The sequence below is a fragment of the Ovis aries genome, chromosome 12 (assembly GCF_016772045.2).
Source record: "Ovis aries strain OAR_USU_Benz2616 breed Rambouillet chromosome 12, ARS-UI_Ramb_v3.0, whole genome shotgun sequence".
NCBI classification, from domain to species: Eukaryota; Metazoa; Chordata; class Mammalia; order Artiodactyla; family Bovidae; genus Ovis; species Ovis aries.
In genome coordinates, this window is record NC_056065.1 from 27,053,373 (window position 1) to 27,066,290 (window position 12,918).

Sequence of the window (12,918 nt, forward strand, 5' to 3'; positions counted from 1 at the left end):
GCATTTTCTCTTGCTTGGTCCCCCAGAGTATGATTTAGAGAGCTGTAATTTTCTAAATGGTACCAGAGTAAAAGCAATAATTTACCAGTGAGTGCCCAGGTGGACTAAAGGAGTGAGGGCCTAACTTCCTGCTTCCTGGGAGATGCTCAACCCAGTGGGAGACGCCTTGCGAGTAACGGGCAGACAACTTGTTTTTCTCCGTGCGAGCTTTGCTTCTAGCTGCTGCCTTTTCCAAAATGCGATAAGCGAAAATTCTGGTTTTCAATCCCCGAAATGCTCACCCTTCCAGATACTCATTCTTGCCCTTTCCAAACTGCTGAAAAAGCAAGAAACATTTCTGGGTCACGTTTCTGGGCCACAAAATGTACCAGTGTTACCAAATCCTAATGGTCTCTGATTCCCTGAGGTTGCTGCCCAGTCTCTGTCTCTCCCTACAGTTAGAACCGAGTACCAGCTTCCGCCCAGGCAGGGCCCACAGGGAGAGCCCTGAGACTCAGAAGAGAACTCCTCTGGGCTCCCCAGCTTGTGCTGAATTGATTCCCATGCTCCAGATGCATCTGCTCCCCACGGAATAGCTGTATTGCTGCATTATCATGCTGGCTCCATTCGCAACTTCTATGGGATTTGTTATTCTTTAAGAGATTTGGGGCATCGGGCCTCCTCCAGCACAATTTCACTGACTCTGATTCCTAAGCTGTCTCTACGGCACAGACAATTACAAAACACATGGGGTTTTGTTTCATTAGGATAAGACCAGCCAATAGACAAGAAAATGCACTGAATACGTGAAATGTGCTATACAAATGCAAAGTGCCATTATTACAAAGGGACAGAAAAGCCATACTGTTCCCTTTCTGTGTCTGCCACATGGTCCAAGCAGTGATGAAATTCTGGAAGACAATGGTCCCCGATTATAGCACAGGGAGGTGGGCGGGCAACACACAGGAAAAACAGCTCTGCTATTGTGGCCTTCCTCGTGGTGACATCACTGCCCTTACCACTCAGCGCATCAGCACAAAGTGGTGCCGGTGTTGCTGGTGTCCTGGTAGGAACTGAATAAGGGAGCACTTAAGCAAGATCCCCGCTCTCGGGAATGTATACACTGTGCAGATGACGTCAGCAGGATGGACTGATTAAACGACCAACAACGCCTCTCCTGTGAGGGTCTGTATAATTCTCTTTGTATAAACTATCACACACGTATAACTGTGCTATTTCAAATGCTTTTTGATAGTGTTGATGCCAACTGTTAATAGAAACCAAAAACGAGGGACCTTGGATTGTTGTTGAGTATTTGACATTTAAGTTATTCAGTTATTGACGAAATACTTCAAGCCCCAATATTGTGAACTTGAAAGGAATGCAGTGTGGGAGGGCAAAGTCAGAAGGACGATTCTTTATAAAATGTTTGTTTTCCTTAGTCAACTATAATGTTGATGAGGGCAGGGCCCTTGTTTCTTGTTCCCTGCTTACCTGACCTAGAAAACAGCACCTTTTCAGTAATTCTTTGCTGGCAGAATGGCTGGATATGCTCTGTACTTTTCCCACAGTCTTGGATTTATTCTTACATCAACTCTGTGAGGTGGAGATGGGGACCTGAGACCCGAGGGCTAACATCACTCAGGTGGAGAGTGCTGGGTCTGGATTGAAATCCAGCTCTACTTTCAAACGCCTGCCCTTTCTAGTAGTTTTTACGTCTCCATGCACTAGGGATTAAAAGCATGTTTCTCTGCATTTCCCAGGACAGTTCCATACATGGCGTTTGCAGAGCACACTTGGATACTGCCCTCTGACCACCGGCATTTATCCGTTCAGGCAATCCCCTGTCAGCCACAAGCACGTGTGTGCCCTGCCTTTCTCTAGTCTGACTACCAGAAAGAGGCAAAGGTGTCAACAGGGTGGGCTTCTCCTGAGGCCTCTCTCCTTGGCTTGACTTCTTCTTGCTTCCTCACCTGGTCATCCCTCTGTGTGTCTGTGTCCTAATGCCTTCTTCTTATAAGGACACCAGTCATATTGGATCAGGGTCCACTGTAATGACCTGGTTTAACCTCAACTGTGGCTTCCCGGATGCCTCAGTGGTAAAGAATCTACTTGCCAATGCAGGAGACACAGGAGATGTGGGTTCAGTCCCTGAGTACGGAAGATCCCCTGGAGGAGGAAATGGCAACCTGCCCCAGTATCCTTGCCTGGGATACTCCATGGATAGAGGAGCCTGGCAGGGTGCAGTCCATGCGATCCCCAAGAGTCGGACACAACTGAGCAACTGAGCACACACACGTACACACACCCATTGATTTAAAGACTTACATCCCCAAATCCAGTCACATTCTGATCTGATTGCTGGGAGTTAGGACTTTTAACATATGAATTTTGAGGGGAAACACAATTCAACCTGTCACAGGATCCATATGGATACTAGGGAAGAGTTTTTATGGCAACGACATTCCCTTGGTTAGGAGCAGTGATTGGCCTTCCCTTGAATTCTGTTCCTTGACAAATAGCAGAGTGAAAGGTGAGCCCCTGGGTTTAGATTTCTGGAGCATTTTCTTATCACGCACAAGTGTTATCCAGGGAAAGAGAAGGCAAGACTGATTCTTTCTGTTGGATTTTATTGCATGTTTATCAGAATAAAAAGCTAGCTTGTTCTGAGCAAAGCCTGTGAAGAAGTGCTCCCATCATTCTTCAGGAGAGATGCTCCAAACAGAAAGAACAGGGCCTGGCCTCTTCGAACTGTCACACCCCTTGCAGGGAGCAGCGTGTGGAGCCAGTCATCCAAGCATAGAGAGTTGACTCAGCACACACTGGACAAGGCTGGGGTCGTTCATCATTCTAATTAGCTTTGGCTCCTTTCTCCTCAGCAGGCCCAGGGTCAGGACCAAATCCATGTATGCATTGTGAGCATTTACAGAAGGGCCAGTTACTGAGGATGGCTGAAGTTATATAATTATTGCAACTATTTTTTGTTTGTAGGACATCCTTTCCCAGGAGATCCCAGGCACTTCCCTGCCCAGCGGCTGTCACTTGGTAGCAGGACAGCGTGACCCCTTGCAGAGCTGGAGGAAGTCATAAAGAACACTGCCCACCATAGTGCCCTGCAGGCTGCAACAAAAAACTCACTATATGCACAGCTCTCGGGAAGGCTGAAGCAATGTAGAGAGTGACAAGGGGGCTTGGGTGTTTTCTTTGCTGGAGGAGGTGAGCTTACCTAGACTTTGAAGATTGGTCTTTAGTGACTTAGGGAAAATTTTTTCCACGACAACAATGTTTATGAAATTACTGTATGTGGCCTAGAATATGCCAGATGTCGTCGTGCAAAGCACTTGCCTGAGTCATCTCACTTAATGCTCATCTCTGTGGATGCCATTCTGACGTAGGCATCACTTTGGTCCCCTTTCACCAATGAGCGTATTGAGGGCAGAGGGATTAAGGAACTGAAGGCAGGACATGCAAAGCCAGGATTTGAATCTAGGTCATCTTACCCCTGGGCTCAGTCGTAAAGAATCCACCTGCCAGTGCAGGAGACTCAAGTTCAATCCCTGAGTCGAGAAGATGCCCTGGAGAAGGAAATGGCAACCCACTCCAGTAATCTTACCTGTGAAATCCCATGGACAGAGGAGTCTGGCGGGCTACAGGATCCTGAAAGAGTCAGACACTCTGTGGGTTTTCTTCATTAATGATTTTAATTGTAGAAGTTGTATCTCCTTGTTTTAACTAGAAAATGATGCTCAGTTAATTCAAAGTAAATATTAATAAGCTCCCAACTCCTCTCTATTCCTGACTCTCTGACATAACTAATGTTAAAAGCTCGGGTCTCTGCTCCTACTTCCCTGCACAAACACAGGCAAGTGCACATAAGCACACACACATACGTACGTGTACATTCCCTCGGAGTTGGCCTTTTGCCTTTTTTCCCCAATAATTGAAAAAAATTTTTTCCGTAACTTTTCCCCCACATACCCTTTTATTATGGACAACCCTCTAGATCAGCAGAGTACTATAGATCTATCTGTTTTAAGAATAATCACAAACTCTCATAGTATTCCACAGTGCAAGTGAAAGTCACTTAGTCGTGTCCGACTCTTTTTGACCCTATGGACCTTACAGTCCATGGACTTCTCCAGGCCTGCTGGAGTGGACAGCCTTTCCCTTCTCCAGGGGATCTTCCTAACCCAGGAATTGAACCTAGATCTCCTGCAATGTGGGCAGATTCTTTACCAGCTGAGCCACAAGGGAAGCCCAAGAATGCTGGCGTGGTGTAGCCTATCCCTTCTCCAGCAGATCTTCCCGACCCAGGAATCTAACTGGGATCTCCTGCATTGCAGGCGGATTCTTCACCACAGTCCACCCACTTTGTTCAGTCATGTTCATATTTGTGGACTTTCTGTTTCTTTTCAGTTTTGTTGATTTGGCCTATATCAGTAACCCTGCAATAAATACCTTTGTGTGTTTATATCGCAGGAGTGAGATTGTCAGGTTAAAGAGGATATGAATTTGTACTCTAAAAAATTTGCCAAATTACTTTCCCAAAAAGGTTGTGGTCGGGAAGTTGTTCTCACAGACCCGAGCTTCTCAGTCTGGGCAGCACATTGAAGTCTCCTAGAGAGCTTTTAAATTCTGGGTGCAGAGGCTCCACCCATAAGAGTGTCTCACTTAATTAGCCAAGGGGGCGTGGGCAGTGGTGTTTGCCAGAGCTGCCCAGGGGCTTCTCACGGTCCGCCAGAGTGGAGGGCTTCTGAGAGCGATCCTCGCAGACTCCAGGGTCCTTTCTTCCCTCTCACTTCCCTGTCTCTCCCCTCATCCCTTCCTCCCTCCTTGAGGCCCTCTCCTCGAAGGTCAGGGGAATTTTTGCCGGAAGCTGCAGGTAATATCCTTCCCCCAGCAGCCTCCTTCTAGTCACTGCCCTGGTCCCGCAGAAACACACTGGTTGGAAGGGCTGACGTTAGCGCTTGCAGCACATCCCCTCTGGAGAGCCTTCAGGACCTTTGAGAGCCTTCCAGCTCATGCCGATTTGGAACGCTGTCTCTGGGAGAGAAGGGGCTGTGCATCACTTCTCTCTCAGGACCAGAAAGAGGATGTGCTGCCCTCCTGCTACATAGGTGATGTCATTTTCATCCCGCAGTCTACAGACCTTCTGTTCTTCCACCTGCATCCCACGCCTTATCCCCTGCAGTATGTGTACCGGCGCGACCCACACGGCTGCCTCCAGAACAGCAGCCCAAGCCCTCACCCCCCTGGAGTTTCACAGACCACCGGCAAAAGCCAAAGCTGTTTAACTTCAGCCTCTTTCGTGCCTGATTGGCACACAGCTCTTCACTGCCATCCACTGCTCACCTTGAGTCAGAATGGGTAGAATGCCCCACGGGCTGCTGTGGGGAGCTTCAGAGCAGCGGTGACTCAGATGTTTTATACACAGCGGTGTGTGTGTGTCTTTGGCGGGGGGCTGGGGTGTGGGAGTGCCTGGTGCTTACCTAGTTCTGCTGAAATGCCCGCAGGGTGCTGACCCAGCCCATGGGGGCTGGTAGAGTCCTGTAGCTGGCCACTGCCTTTGTCAAGCCCACATAATTATTAACCGTGATATCTAATGTTTGCCAAGTGCTCTGTTTTTCGAACTTGGCTGCACACTGGAATCCCTTGGGGAGTTTTAAGAAATTTTGATGCCCGGTTCTGTCTCCAGAGATTCTGACTTAATTGGTTTGGCATAAATCCTGGGAGTCAGGATTTTTAAAACCTCCCCCCGCCACCAGGTGATTGTAATACACAGTCAAGTTTGAGACTCTTTGCCAGGCAGGGTTCAGCATTCAGGTTCACTACTGCATGAAAGTACCCTGTGTGGCCTGGCTGCTGTGGCCCAACGGGTCTTGGGGCCGACTTCCTCCCTGACCCTGCGCCTCCCCTCCCTACTGCAGGGCTGGGTAGGGGTGCACAGACACCTACCTGGTCCTTTCAGTTCAGTTCAGTTCAGTTCAGTTGCTCAGTCGTGTCCAACTCTTTGCGACCCCATGAATCGTAGCATGCCAGGCCTCCCTGTCCATCACCAACTCCCGGAGTTCACTCAGACTCACGTCCATCGAGTCAATGATGCCATCCAGCCATCTCATCCTCTGTCGTCCCCTTCTCCTCCTGCCCCCAATCCCTCCCAGCATCAGAGTCTTTTCCAATGAGTCAACTCTTCGCATGAGGTGGCCAAAGCACTGGAGTTTCAGCTTTAGCATCATTCCTTCCAAAGAAATCCCAGGGCTGATCTCCTTCAGAATGGACTGGTTGGCCCTTAGCTCCCCCCAAATCTCCTAGTACCTCCAACAGTTGGCAAAGCCTTTCAGCTGCTGGGATGGGCAGGCTTTTAGAGGTCAGAGGTGTTTCCAGCTCCAAGAAGAAACAGGGCAGCAGTTTTCATGACTGCCTGAACCAAGGCCCTCTCTGCAGTGTTTCATAAAATGCTGAGGGCCTGGCCCCACTCTCTGAGTTTCCAATATAGTGGTGAGATTTGCACATAGAAACTTACAAAGAATTTTTTTTTTTTCCTTGGGGAAGGGAGAAATGTCAAATGAAAGGGAATGTTTCAAGAGTAAAATAATGAAAAATTCATATAGACGATCTTATTTACAAAGCAGAAACAGAGACAGATGTAAAGGACAAACAGATGGGTAGCAAGGAGGAAAGGGGAGTGGGATAACTGGGAGATGGAGACTGACGTATGTACACTGTTGATACTAAGGCTTCCCTGGTGGCTCAGATGGTAGAGCGTCTGCCTGCAATGCAGAAGACCTGGGTTCGATCCCTGGGTCGGGAAGATCCCCTGGAGCACGAAATGGCAACCCACTCCGGTATTCTAGCCTGGAAAATTTCATGAACTGAGGAGCCTGGTAGGCTACAGTCCATGGGGTTGCAAAGAGTCGGACACCCCTGAGCAACTTCATTTCACTTCATAGAACAGATAACTAATGAGAACCTACTGTATAGCACAGGGAACTCTACTCAGTGCTCTGTGGTGACCTAGATGGGAAGGAAATCCAAAAAAGAGGGGATATGAGTATATGTATAGCTGATTCACTTTGCTGTTCAGTAGAAACTAATGCAATACTGTAAAGCAACTATACTCCAATAAAATTTTTTTTAAAGAGTAGCATAATGAATACCTATAATGTAGTCTTTACCAAAAGTTATCACTCACCATGTTTGCTGTATCTGTTCTCCCCTCCCCCCAGGCATGTAGCTTTTTTTTTGCTGGACCATTTAGTTGCACATGTGATGACATTTTACCCCTGAATACTCTCTCCAGCATAACCACACTACCGTGATTACACCCAAGGCCATTGTCATCATAATGTTATCTATTAATAACTGTTGTCTGTAGCCACATTTCCTCTCTTTTCCCAATAAGTTCCTTATGGTTTTAAAAAAATATCCAGGACCCAGTCGGGTAGTGCACATAGCATTTAGTTGCCATATTTCCCACTTTCTCCTTTAATCTGAAAGAGACTCTCCATTTTTTTTTTTAATGACACTGACCTTTTTCGAAGCATCTCTGAATATGGGTAGTTTTTTAAAGTTCACCGGGCATTTCCAATGGGCAGCAGCAGGGTTGAGGAGCCTTGCACCAGAGGACTATGCAAGGTGATTTCCCCACAGGAAGGTTTATGTGGAGGATGCTGGAGGCTGCCCCTTCCTGCTTCTCAGTCTTCAGAGAGGGCTGCCCTGCTTGCTGTTTACAGCCTGCTGTGCAGAGCACAGCCCTGCCCCACGATGTTTATTTTTAATTGATCTGGAGTCACCAGCCCCTGTGATCACTGCCTTCTCTGGTTGCCCAGCATCCTCATCTCCTCCTTTCCTTTCTCTCCTAGCATCTCCAGAAGTGTTTTGTGGGCTGGATCTTCAGGGTCTAATTGCTTGATGCAGCCTCACCGAAGTGGGTATGGCAGGGGTGTGTCTGATTTCTCCATCCGCAGCTGCAGTGGGTGGTGGAAAAGTCTGTACAGGGGGGGTGGTTCTTCTGAGGCTGCCTGCTTCCCTGCTCTGACCACACCCAACTAAGCTCCATTCACTTTCCCTCTTCCTGCTCATTCTTCCTTTTTTTTTTTTTTTTTTTTGGCTGAACCTACCCATTCTTTAAAATTCAGCTCGTGTCACCATTTCTGGGTAGCCTTTGCTTCCTCCCTTGGTTGGGGTCTTGCCCCTTCTGCAGGGTCCTGCAGCCCCTGGGCTGATGTCTACCCTAAGGCTTACCAGGCAGCAATGCATTTCCCTCTCCCCGACTAGATCATGAGCTGCTGAAGGACAGGGACCGAGTCTGTTGTAAATCAAACTCCCTAGACCCCAGCATGGTGCCTGCACCGTATGGGTGCTGAGTCAGCGTTCAGTGAGTGAATAGTAATGGAAGCTGGACCCAATTCTGACAATCCAGTAGTCACAGACTTCTGGGTTAGAATCCTAGAATGTTAGACCCTGAAGATCCAGCTGCCTTTGTGAATTCTGGTCCAGCTCCTTCCCTGAAGATAAATCAAAGTGCAGAAAGACAGAGATGCAGTGCCCCCAAAATGGCAGAGTGAAATCTAACTCTGTCCCCTCTTTGCCCTGAGTCCTTTCCCCCTCCACCCACCTTTATTTCATTGGGTTATTTATTCACTTCATATTTCCAAGTCCTGTTGACTTTCCATCATTCACAGATGGATAATCCTTCATATTATTGTCTACCGCAGTATCTACACTCCAGTTGGCTATCTCTCCCTTCTGACCATGGGAAAGAGAAGTCCGTTTTAATGGGAGTATAAACAAGATGTAATCAGGAGAGTAGATTTGTTGGATGAAAACCAACAATCACAAAACCACTCCTCAATCTAGAATAAAGGCTCTGTGCTTCTTTGGAACATCACAGGGACCCCATCTACTGAAGTGGACAAGTGATAGTTTACCATCAAGTTTGTAGACACAGTTTTTATTTTCTCCTTTCTCCTGGTGGAATTGGCCAACCAGCAGTGGGAGTCCAGTTGTGCTGGCTGTGGTACAGCTGCCTGTAATACACTCAGACTCTCAGGCCCCATCGAGATCTACAGGATCCTGGTCTGGGTTTTAACAAGATCTCCAAGGCGTCTGGATGCACATTATTTTGAGCAGCACGACTGAGACCCCGATTGTCAGATAGAGAGCTGACTGGCTACACTGTTCTTCAGTATTCTCTGAGCGCCTGCGTGTAGCCTTGAAGGAAGGAGCAGCAGGCATGAACACCTTGCCCCGTAAATTTGCCTGCCCCACCTCGTCAGTTCCCCTCTGCTGACTCAGTACCCCGCTGGCCTCGCCCTACAGGGGGTCCTCACTGCTTGCAGCTGGCCCCTGAATTATCCCTACACCACCCCTGTCACACTGCCTCACTGGTTGCAAGTGGCTTTCTCCACTGTCCTTCAGTGTCCAGACTGCTCTGCCGTTTCTCAACAGTGGCCACTTTCGCTCGTGAGTAGATGGAGCCCAGCAGCGCCAGGTTCCTGTCTCTTTCCTGCTCTGCTTTCCATCTTCGTCTCTCAGAGCCTTCTCTACCTCCGGGGCCCCTCTCTACTCCTTCCGTGGGTTCCCTTGATTCAGTCTCCTTCTGACTCAGTCTGGAGCATATCCAAATTAGTTCCCTCTTTCCGGAGTACCTTCTTTCTCTCTCATTGCGATCCAACTCTTTTCCCCCTCACCTCTAAACACATCTAGTCTGCCTTGTTCTAAACAATTTCACTGACCTTGGTAACCCTTCATATTGCCAGCCCACACATTTCTTCTTTCGATTCTTGCCAAATTCTGGGAAGTCATCAACACCCCTTGCCTACACTTCCTCACTCCTACTTATCTCTGAATTCCTTGCAATTTGCCAGATGCTTCTGTCATTCAGTTGAAAATGGTATCTTGAAGGTCACCAATGATGTCACAAATCCAGTCGATCGACTTCTTCATTCCTACGTCCTTGACTTTTCTGTAGTGTGGCATTCTGGACACTCCTTCTTTTTGACTTCCTGACACTAGACCCTCTTAATTTTCTTTCTGTCTTGTGTCCACTCATCTCTTAACTCCTTTTTGACTCCTCTTCCCTCACACTCCAAATGCAGCCGTTCATTCGTGTTCTGCCTTTGACCTTGTTTTCTTCCTGCTCTATACTAGGAGTTCCAGTCAACAGTCTATGGGTTATATATGGCCTGCCAATTTGTTTTGTTTAACCCTTTTAATATTTTAAGAATCTGAAAATTTCATACAAAAATCTGGATTTTCAGCTTCTTTTGGGAAAATAATTGCAAGGGACCTGGCAGTATTGGAACCGTACCCCTCAAGGCAACATTCAGCTGAAGTGAGATAGTGATGACGCCTTCAGATGGTAAGTGCGTTTTTCAGTTCATTTCCACTCCAATCACTCCCCCACCTGCTTACCCCTATATACATTTGAGTATAAGATTCTGCTTTCTCTGAGCTCATCCCTCTCCAATGCTGGAGCGTCTATCATCATTCATCTTAGAGTGGCCCCTAAACCTATACCTTCTCTCCTGCTCTGTCTTCCTCTTGAATTCCAGGCAAGCATTTGAAGCCATCTATTGAGCATCTTTACCTGGTTCTACTCCTTGTACCTCAAGGAGTGCTAATGAATCACACTTCTCCACCTTTTTGGGTTGAACCAATTGAGAACAGACATGAGTCTAGATGAGGATGAAAATACAGTGTCCTATCCATCCAGCTCCATGGATGGTCAAGGTAGGATTCCAGCACCTTCAGATACCAAAGAGGGGTGGGCTCGAGGCTTGTTTTGCCATGCAAGCAGGCTTTAGACGTTGGCCACATAAACCTACCACATGCTTGCAGGAGTGGAGGAAGAGAATGAATGAAGTTTAGGGACAGGCAGTCCCTAAAGCAAGAGAAGCCAGGCCACAGGCTTCCTTCCTAATACTTCCCTAAGATGTGGAAACTGTTGGTTGAATTCCTATTTTATGGGTTGGGGCAGAGAAAGGAATTGAAGGGCTCAGAGTTCTCCCTTTTGTCACCTGTCCATAAAGTTACATCTACTTCTGCTTTATTGACTATGCCAAAGCCTTTGACTGTGTGGACCACAGCAATCTCTGGAAAATTCTTAAAGAGATGAGAATACAGACCACCTGACCTGCCACCTGAGAAATCTGTATGCAGGTCAGGAAAAAACAGTTAGGACTGGACATGGAACAACAGACTGGTTGCAAATAGAGAAAGGAGTACGTCAAGGCTATATATTGTCACCCTGCTTATTTAACGTATATGCAGAGTGCCTCATGAGAAATGCTTGGCTGGATGAAACACAAGCTGGAATCAAGATTGCTGGGAGAAATATCAATAACCTCAGATATGCAGATGATGCCACCCTTGTGGCAGAAAGCAAAGAAAAACTAAAGAGCCTCTTGATGAAAGTGAAAGAGGAGAGTGAAAAAGTTGGCTTAAAACTCAACATTCGGAAAACTAAGATCATGACATCTGGTCCCATCAATTCATGGCAAATAGATGGGGAAACAGTGGAAACAGTGACAGACTTTATGTTTTTGGGCTCCAAAATCACTGCAGATGGTGACTGCAGCCATGAAATTAAAAGATGCTTGCTCCTTGGAAGAAAAGTTATGACCACTTTAGACAGCATATTCAAAAGCCAGGACATTACTTTGCCAACAATGGTCCGTCTAGTCCAAGCTATGGTTTTTCCAGTAGTCACGTATGGGTGTGAGTTGGACTATAAAGAAAGCTGAGCGCCAAAGAATTAATGCTTTTGAACTGTGGTGTTGGAGAAGACTTTTGAGAGTCCCCTGGACTGTAAGAAGATCTAACCAGTCCATGCTAAAGGAAATCAGTCCTGAATATTCATTGGAAGGACTGATGCTAAAGCTGAAACTCCAATACTTTGGCCACCTGATGCGAAGAACTGACTCATTTGAAAAGATTGAAGGCAGGAGGAGAAGGGGACAACAAAGGATAAGGTGGTTGGGTGGCATCACCAACTCAACGGACATGAATTTGAGTAAACTCTGGGAGTTGATGATGGACAGGGGGGCCTAGCGTGCTGCAGTCCATGGGGTCGCAAAGAGTTGGACACAACTGACCGACTGAATTGATAAACTTACTATAGATTTACAGCCTACTCTTTTGGTTAACCACCTTGGTTAATTGGGATATTAGCTTTCATGCCACTCAGGTTTACTACCACATCTGTTACTGGTCTGTGGATTCTGTTTCTGAAGTGCTTCATGAATTGCAACTCTCCTTCCCCAAGCCACTTCCTCAAGAGCTCTGGCTCTCCTTTCTTTTGCTAGACTATTGCAGTGACCTCCTAGGTGGCTTTTTCCCTCTGGTCTTTGGTCTGCTCCCTAGCCCTGCTCCTCCGCTCACTCTGCGCATTATCGTTGGAGTGATCTAAGCCAATCTTTACCATATATGACTTTCCTATCCAAAGTCTTCTTGCTTTCGCTTAGTCATGTCCAACTCTTTGCAACCCCATGGACTGTAGCCTGCCAGGCTCCTTTGTCCTTGGGAATTCTCCAGGCAAGAATACTAGAGTGGGTTGCCATGCCCTCCTCCAGGGGATTTTCCCAACCCAGGGATCGAACCCAAGTCTCTTGCATTGCAGACTGATTCTTAACCAACTGAGCCACCAGGGAAGGAAAGTCTTTTTGGGGTCCCAACTTTAGAGAATGAATGGCCAATACTCAGCATTTCTTTTAAGACCCTCTTTGATTTCCTACCCTCTCTTTTAACCTTATTAAAATCTACTTCCTTTCACTTATCTGCTCACCCATTTATTGAGTACATACTATGTGCTGGGGGTTGTGCTGAGTACCATAGATAAGACTGTGACTTCCTTTCTTTGTGCCTTGTCTTACACTATTTCATCACTTGGATATCCTTCTCTGTGGGCTAAAATGCTGTCTTTCAGTTTCAACTCAA

At 47.1% G+C, this 12,918-nt stretch overlaps 1 protein-coding gene and 1 non-coding gene across 2 annotated transcripts in view; both read left to right on the top strand.

Moving 5' to 3' along the window:
* The window catches only part of CNIH3 (cornichon family AMPA receptor auxiliary protein 3), a 135,377-nt gene that overhangs the window by 84,975 nt on the left and 37,484 nt on the right, over positions 1–12,918 (top strand). The gene's annotated exons all lie outside the window — the stretch shown is intronic.
* TRNAC-GCA (transfer RNA cysteine (anticodon GCA)) lies at positions 6,719–6,790 on the top strand. The gene has a single exon. It is a non-coding gene; the product is annotated as a tRNA-Cys (tRNA).